Source organism: Mus pahari, chromosome 3 (genome assembly GCF_900095145.1).
Source record: "Mus pahari chromosome 3, PAHARI_EIJ_v1.1, whole genome shotgun sequence".
Classification (NCBI taxonomy): Eukaryota; Metazoa; Chordata; class Mammalia; order Rodentia; family Muridae; genus Mus; species Mus pahari.
In genome coordinates this window covers 84,583,587-84,591,578 of record NC_034592.1, presented here as the reverse complement: position 1 = coordinate 84,591,578, position 7,992 = coordinate 84,583,587, and the positions used below count along the sequence as shown (strand labels likewise).

The window sequence follows — 7,992 nt, the reverse complement described above, 5'->3', positions numbered from 1 at the left end:
CTCTCTCTCTCTCTCTCTCTCTCTCTCTCTCTCTCTCTCTCTCGTTCTGTTCCGCTCCGTTCCGCTCCGTTCTGCTCTGTTCTGCTCTAGACAGGTTTTTCTTGCTATTCTAAAATACTCTCTGTTTGAGAGACCTAGCTTTCTACTCGAGGCAGCTCTCTGGTAATAGATATTATAAAAGCTCTCCGGAAAGGTCAACGGTTTATTGACCAAAGCCATAAAAAGTACTATGAGAAATTCTTGGATCTTCTGACCAAGTCAGAAATCCTGTTGGAACAATTCTAAACGTAATTCTTGGGTTTCTGATAAATATCAGAAAGTCAGATAAAATTCTAAAAGAGCTGTTTTCGCTCACCGGACAGCCTTCTCTGCATAGGTGTTAGAAACATTCTAAGAGCTGTGTCAGCTCTCTGTGTAATTCTTGGGATTTCTGACTAAGAAATCCTGTTAGAAAAAATTCTAAAAGATCTATGAAAATTTCTAGTCAGGCAGTGGTGCCACATGCCTTTAATCCAGCACTTGGGAGGCAGAGGAAAGCATATTTCTGAGTTCGAGGCCAGCATGGTCTACAGAGTGAGTTCTAGGACAGCCAGGGCTGCACAGAGAATCCCTGTCTCAAAATAAATAAATAAATAAATAAATAAATAAATAAATAAATAAATAAATAGATAGATAGATATAAATAAATAAATAAATAAATAAATGTTAGAAAAAATTCCTGAAGAGATCCAGAAATCTTCAGACAGCTCAGCACTTGCTAGAGAAAATTCTAAACAACTCACTGCTACCCCTTTCTGCTAGCTTACTGCATGCAAACTAAAAGCTCAGTTTTTTATTTTCATATCAACTCAGTTATTTATTCCAGGTTCCCTTTTAATTATTCTATGATTCAGCATCCCTATGAATCTATGATTCTTCTGGGACAACAAGCACATTTTTTTTGACATTGTAAAAGAATCCACAGATCTGCCTGCCTTTGTAAACCTAGCTGGGTGGGAATCTATCCTGACAATGCCCCACCCCTTCTGGACCTAAATTTAACGTCTCATGGTGACCTTGTACTAAGAAATCTATCTGCATTTGTATTTTCCTGCCTTTGTATTTTTCTGACAAGCTGGGTCAAGTGTCCTTTTAGATCTGTGAAGTTCCTTATACAATTTGTATTACTTCCTTATATTTTTCATAGTTGAGAAATTATGTATTCTTTAATTTTATTTTTTTTTTATTTTATATTTTATTTACCTTTCAAGTGTTATTCCCTTTCCTAATTTCCCCCTGGAAAACTCTCTTTCCCCTCTCCACTCCTTGAACTCATTTTTAGAGTTCTTTTCCACAGCCTTCAGGGTTGTCTTGAAGGTCCCAGTGTTTACTATTTTGCTGAGACATTAGTTACACCTTCGCCTCCCACACTCATGTTGTCACTGATGATCACAGAGTAATTAACATTAACAGAGAGGACACTCCTTGAAGGAACATGAAAATATGAACATTATTATACAAACAAGTTCTGGGTCCATAGCAACCATCAACAGTCTTAGAGGCTCACCCTTGCTGGCACTTTTGCAGGGGCAGGGACCATGTCATATGTCTCCATCAAGACCATGCTGAACCTACCACTAGCTGAACGTGTATATATACAAAATATTTTATTAAAAGACAAATAAATACAGAAACTAATTTAGAGTTAAATAATTTCTAAGGAAAAATCATTTCCTGAATACACAACCTTCAACAAGTTAATTGAGCGTTTCCAGTTTCATTTTGCATCCCTAATTTTTATTAATCTTGCTACATATATCAAAGTTAAATAGTTTAGAAGTATTATGTAGTGATAATTTTAATTTATTTTTTATTGGTTATTTTATTCATTTACATTTCAAATGTTGTAACCCCCTTTCTGATTTCCCCTCTGCAAAAACCCTTATCACATCTCCTCTCCTTCCTGCCTCTATGAGGGTGCTCCCCTACCCACCCACCTAATCCCACCTCACCGCACCAACATCCACCTGTGCTGGGGCATCAAGCCTCCACAGGACCAAGGGCCTCCCCTTCCATTGATGCCAGATAAGGTAATCCTCTGCTGCATTTGTGCCTGGAGCCATGGGTCCCTCCATGTGTAACCTTTGCTTGGTGGTTTAGTCCCTTGGTGCTCTGCGTGGTCGGGTAGTTGACACTGTTGTTCTTCCTAAAGGGTTGGAATCCCCTTCAGTCCTTCCTTTAACTCTTCCTTTGGGGTCCCCATGCTCAGTCTGATGGTTGGCTAGGAGCATCCACATCTGTATTGATCAGGCTTTCCTGTCTAAAGAAAGTACAGGGAGTCAGAGTGGAACAGACACTGAAGGAAAGGTCATATAGAGACTACCTAGACATCCATCCCATCTGCAGACACCAAGCCCAGACACTATTGCTGATGCCAAGAAGGGCTTGTTAACAGGAGCCTGGTAATAATACTTTTAAGTGTTGAAAAAAATGCACCTTTAAAATCCTAGTTTATGTTAATTTTTCTCAATCTCTTTATTTTTTATATCAAAATTTCACAATACTGTGTTATGTATCCTCATGTTGACATGTGATAAGTGTGCTCAAAATGCTTAGAGTACTATAATCTGAAAAAAAATGGAATGAGAACAATGACTCTCATATTAGATCATGTTCTGCAATTGGTAGAGGACATTCTAATGTTCAGATTGCTAACCTACCTCTGTAGAGCTTATAGTTTACTAAGTAAGTGGTAGGTATTTGTGTGTGCTCTCTCTCTCTCTCTCTCTCTCTCTCTCTCTCTCTCTCTCTCTCTCTCTCTCTCTCTGTGTGTGTGTGTNTCTCTCTCTCTCTCTCTCTCTCTCTCTCTCTCTCTCTCTCTCTCTCTCTCTCTGTGTGTGTGTGTGTGTGTGTGTGTGTGTGTGTGTGTATGTGTTCAAATGTATAAAAAGGTGTATGTAAAGGTCAGAGGACTCAGGTGTTTCTTCAACTTTGTAAATTTTTTTTTCAGATGAGGGCTTTGATGAAAAGCTAGATGAGCAAGATAGTTAACTTTTATACCTTTGCCTATAGTTTTCCCCCATCTAATAACGGCTAGGAGGTTGAGGTAGAAGGATCAAATTTTCAATGACATCCTTAGATACATAAGGAGTTCAGCCTGCCTAGCATGAGGCCTTGTCTCAACTCATAAAAGATAATACTATAAACTACAAATGAGTAAAATACTCATTCATTTAAGTATAATATACTTTCACTATAGAGTTAGATGATATGAACATAAAATGTATTCTCTAACTAAACATTGAAAACAAATGGACAGACTGGAAAAAGGGGAAGATAATAGAAACTTCACATGAATATGGAAAAGATATTCAAATTCATTAATAACCAGCTAAGTGCAAATTAAAAGTCATGAGCTATCTTCATAACCACTGTGTTTACAAAATGTAAAAGACTATTGGGAGGAGAAATTTGTATCTTCTGGCATTCCCTGACAAAATGATGAATGCCCATAAATTGTAAGTCAATCAACTCAATAGTCAACTTTATTAAAAGAATGTAAATAGGACGATTCAATCAGAATTAAAAATTAAAAGAGTATAAGCTAAAAAAAAGCTTACTTAAATCCAGCAAATAAGGGCGGATATATAAGTGAACATGTTTACAAATCTCTAAGTATGGATAAAGTCACAGGAACTTCCCTGAAATATATATCACTGGAAGATTATTCAAAATATAAATTTGTGCCAGAAATGAGGGAACCAAATGTATAAAAGATATACTGTTACTGTTTGAATGATGTGTCTTTAATATGTATGGTTTTTATGGGTTAGGGCATGGAATCACTAGCTTAACATGTGTTAGGACAGCTGTGAGAGAACGAGGGAGAAAGTATGTGAATGAGTGAGAACTGGGAGGGAGAGAGAGAGAGACAGAAACAGAGACAGAGACAGACAGAGAGACAGAGACACAGGCAGAGAAAAAGGCAAACATTTTAATGCAATATAACAGTTATATAAAATTTATAGGCAATAAAATAAAGCATTTTATTTAATGCTATGTTTATAAGGCATATAGACAAAACTAAAGCATTTTTTTAATGAAATGAGTTAGTTCTACTATATGGGTAGAGTTAAAAAAAATTAATCTAGAAAGAGTGCTTAGGCTTTGTTTACTGGAGTTAAGAATGCATAGCCTTTCCATTAAATATTATTTAGTTTTTCACTTTGATACATTCTATGAGATCTAAAGCACATACTAAAGAAGCATAGTTTTATATTTAGTAATTAATATTTATATTACTCTTTTTAAAATTCTAGTACAGAAATCAGAGTGTGGGTTTCCATACACAATGGCCTAGAATTACAGTACATGTATTTCCCATTTATGTAGAGCACACAACTAACAGTTGTATACTCTGGTGTTACATTATTTGTGTTATATATGCTACATGTTATTTGTTCTTGATTTTTTTACTCATATCAAATTTCAAATTCTCAGTTTCTAAGGCACATATATTTAAGGCAATGCCAGGTGAACAAATGTCTCAGTGTTGCCCAGTTTGCACTGGGTTATACTTATATCCTTTGCAAATATAACATGTCGTCTCAATCATCCACTCTAGCAAATTATCACATGTTCTTTTGTTAGGCAACTTCCCACAAAACGCTACATGTATGTTCTCAGCAAAACATCCTTCCATGTGTCTGCTTCAGCAAAATATCCTCTTATAAGACAGTTTTCAGAAAAACATCACATGACACAACTGACTCTCCAAAGAAACCAGAAATGTCCACTTCATATTTGGAAGAAATTTTCTTTGTAAGTATATTTTCTAAAGTCTAAATTCCTACTCATGAGAAACACATACACACACACACACACACACACACACACACACACACACACGGGGGGGGGGAGAGAGAGAGAGAGAGAGAGAGAGAGAGAGAGAGAGAGAGAGAGAGAATGAGAATAGTGAATATTTGTAAAAGGTCAAAAAATATAAAATCTGTTACATTTCATATGTAGTATGAGTACCTGCTCTACAAATGAATGTCTATATAGGAAAAATACTCAGAACCAATGACCTAATCCCCCAAGATTATTGAAGATGAGTCACACCTCAAATAGAATGAAACTTTGAAAGGCTTATACCACAGTTTTTCTCTCCCATTCAAAAAATATGAATGTTAATAATTAACTGCTTTTAACAAACCAAAGCAGAAGCAGCTTAGTCAAGTGAAAAAGACAAGAATAAGCAGACTACGGTAATGAGTTAAGTGTCAGAATATTGCTTCGAGGCATGATTAAGTATAGTGAAAAGTTTTTATGATACATCTAACTATCCCAATGGTTTCTAAGATTACAAAATCTCTGGTAAAATCTCCATGTACTAAATTACAGTTTATGTTTTACATAGATTAATGAAATTGATAGCTAATATTCATCATGGTTCTCATAAAAGAGGGAAGTTCAGATCAAACCTATATCTTTGAGTTCTTGCTATCACTTCATGAATTTTTTTGTCCAAAGAAACACAAATATAAGACAACTACACTTGTGTTAATTATATTCATTAAATATATCCTTTAAAATCAGATCATTATCTGGAAAATAAATCATAGCTAAATGAACCCAATGCTTCCCTCTTATCACTGACTCTCCAAATATGAGTAAAGTTTTAATAAAAGTTGTGTCCTGCTATGGGCATTTTAAACATGATAAACTGTGTTTTCCTTAACTTAAGTAATAAATGTCATTATGCATGAAAATACTTTTAAGCCCGGTATGATCACAGTAGCGTTAATCATTGTAGCAATTATTTAATCTGAAGTTTTTGTAAAGCTAGAAGGTACTGTGTATGGCATGACAGGAATAAAGTAACTGTGAATATTTAGAGGCCATGTTGGTGAGACTTTATGTGTTTAGTTTCTGATGTTATTTGGAGACATAGTCTCACAGTAAAATATCTGATCCTCAGATTCTTAAAATCTTTCCACTCAGTGTTCAACCATGACCCCTGAGCTTTAGATGCAGGAGTTGTTCTTTAAAATGTACCCATTGTGAGTGGGTTTCACAACTCTGCATTTTGATTGGTTGTGATTTTCTGTAACCATCTCTGTCCTACAGAGAACGTTTTATTTGCTGAGGAGTGAGTAATACCATCTCTGTGAATATAAGAGCATAGTTAGGGATTGTGGTGGATTAGTAAAATGGTATCTTTAGGTTGTTCCTGTGATTCATGACTCTACTGACCCTCGGTTGTTAGATAGATTTCTAGATCCAGGCATGTGTTCCCTCTTGTAAGTTGCCTCAAGTATAATTAGAAATCATTTAGCAGGTGTGATTATACTGCATCCTTAGTGTTAATTTTTCATTTTGTTATTGCTGTTGTTCATAGACATCAAAGAGGAGTTTTTTCAAAAAGGAAAAAGTGGATTAAAAGTTGAGTCGTTGGAAATGGTGGTTAATAGAGGAGTTGAATCAGAAAGGAGAAAATATGACCAAAACATATTGTACAAAATATTTAAAAAACGAATATAAATATATTCTTAAAGGTGATATATGATGAAATATCCTGAGGGCTTATATATTTTTGGTTTAAAGGGAAATTAATAAAGGTAATCATACAGGCTAGAGAAAAGACTCAGCAATTTATAGTTTGAGCCACTCCTCCAGGGTATCAGTATTTTTTCCCAGCAGCTACAGAGTGAATAGCAAGAATCTCTAAATCCAGTTCTAGGGCATCTTTATGCACACTTTTGTCATTCATAGACAATGTACACATATGGTACACAGACATACATGCAAAAAAAAAAACCCACAGGAAAGTTTTTATCTTTAAAAAGTCCCACAAAGAAATACTAGTAGTGGTTGCATGCAAGATATATGGATATAAGCAAAACATCAAATGTTTCAATGTTAAACTGAAAACTACAGTGCTTTAAATTCATGTTAGAAGCTTTGTGGTATGACTTCCGCCTCTGGGATTATAGTTTTATGTCACTCTTCAGGTATGATAAAAGCAAATAAGAAAATAATTTACATAGTTAAAACTGAGAAATACCATCTCTGCTTACAATGGTGGTTAACATTAAGAAGTCATCTTGATGTTATGTAGCCCTTAGTACTGATTATCATGTAAGATTTAGCACTTCTTCATTGTACCTCCTCCTCTTCAACCCCCCAGTGTTCTCGGACTATAGCAAGAAATCATTTCATACGTAGGCATATTTTACAAAGCACACTGCAATCCTACAAAGTGTCTAGACCATGAATGAAAATAAATACACGAAATAAATTATAAAATAAGGAGCTCTGAAAAAGACTTTCTGGCTTTTCTGGCTTACATGACATCACATTATTCAGGAAAAACCCCACAAAAATGGAATTAATTTGTAATTTTGTGCTGTGTAGGGTAATAATATTTTTCTAGTTCTATGAACTACATAATAATTACATAATAAATTAATAGTATGTGGAAACATTCCTACTAAATCTTCTAAAAACCAAGTGAATTCAAAATACAGTAACATTCTAAGACCATAATTTCCTTCAGAATAGCAATGGCTATTTGGTAACTCAATTAAGATATTCTACAATATAGAAAGTTCCACCTTAAAAGAAACATGGAAGGATAAAAAAAATAGGCATAAGGAGAGAAAACCTATCTTCAAAGATAAAAAAAAAATAATTTAGTTATAGCAAATTATAGCGTAATGACTGAACATGTATTAAATTCTCTGTAGGAGCCTCTTGAGAGTTAATTTTTCCCTTAAACATCCCCATAAAATCTGGAACTGAGAAGAACTGCCCTCCAGGGAATATAAATCTAATCATCAAACTCTACATTCTGATAAAAGCTGAGCTATGAATGTCATGTTCATTGTCCACTAAAGGTCATTCTCTGCCTTATCCATTTGCAAAGTAATATGTATTAGCCACTGATAAAATTTTTATAGGTGTATACTATCAAACACTTTCTTTGGTGTTACCTTGTTCCAATTCCCTTCT

The 7,992-nt window shown here is 34.9% G+C and overlaps 1 non-coding gene across 1 annotated transcript; it reads right to left on the bottom strand.

Moving 5' to 3' along the window:
- Positions 1–421: 421 nt before the first annotated feature.
- LOC115063680 lies at positions 422–480 on the bottom strand. The gene has a single exon (XR_003843563.1). It is a non-coding gene; the product is annotated as a U7 small nuclear RNA (small nuclear RNA).
- Positions 481–7,992: the final 7,512 nt, after the last annotated feature.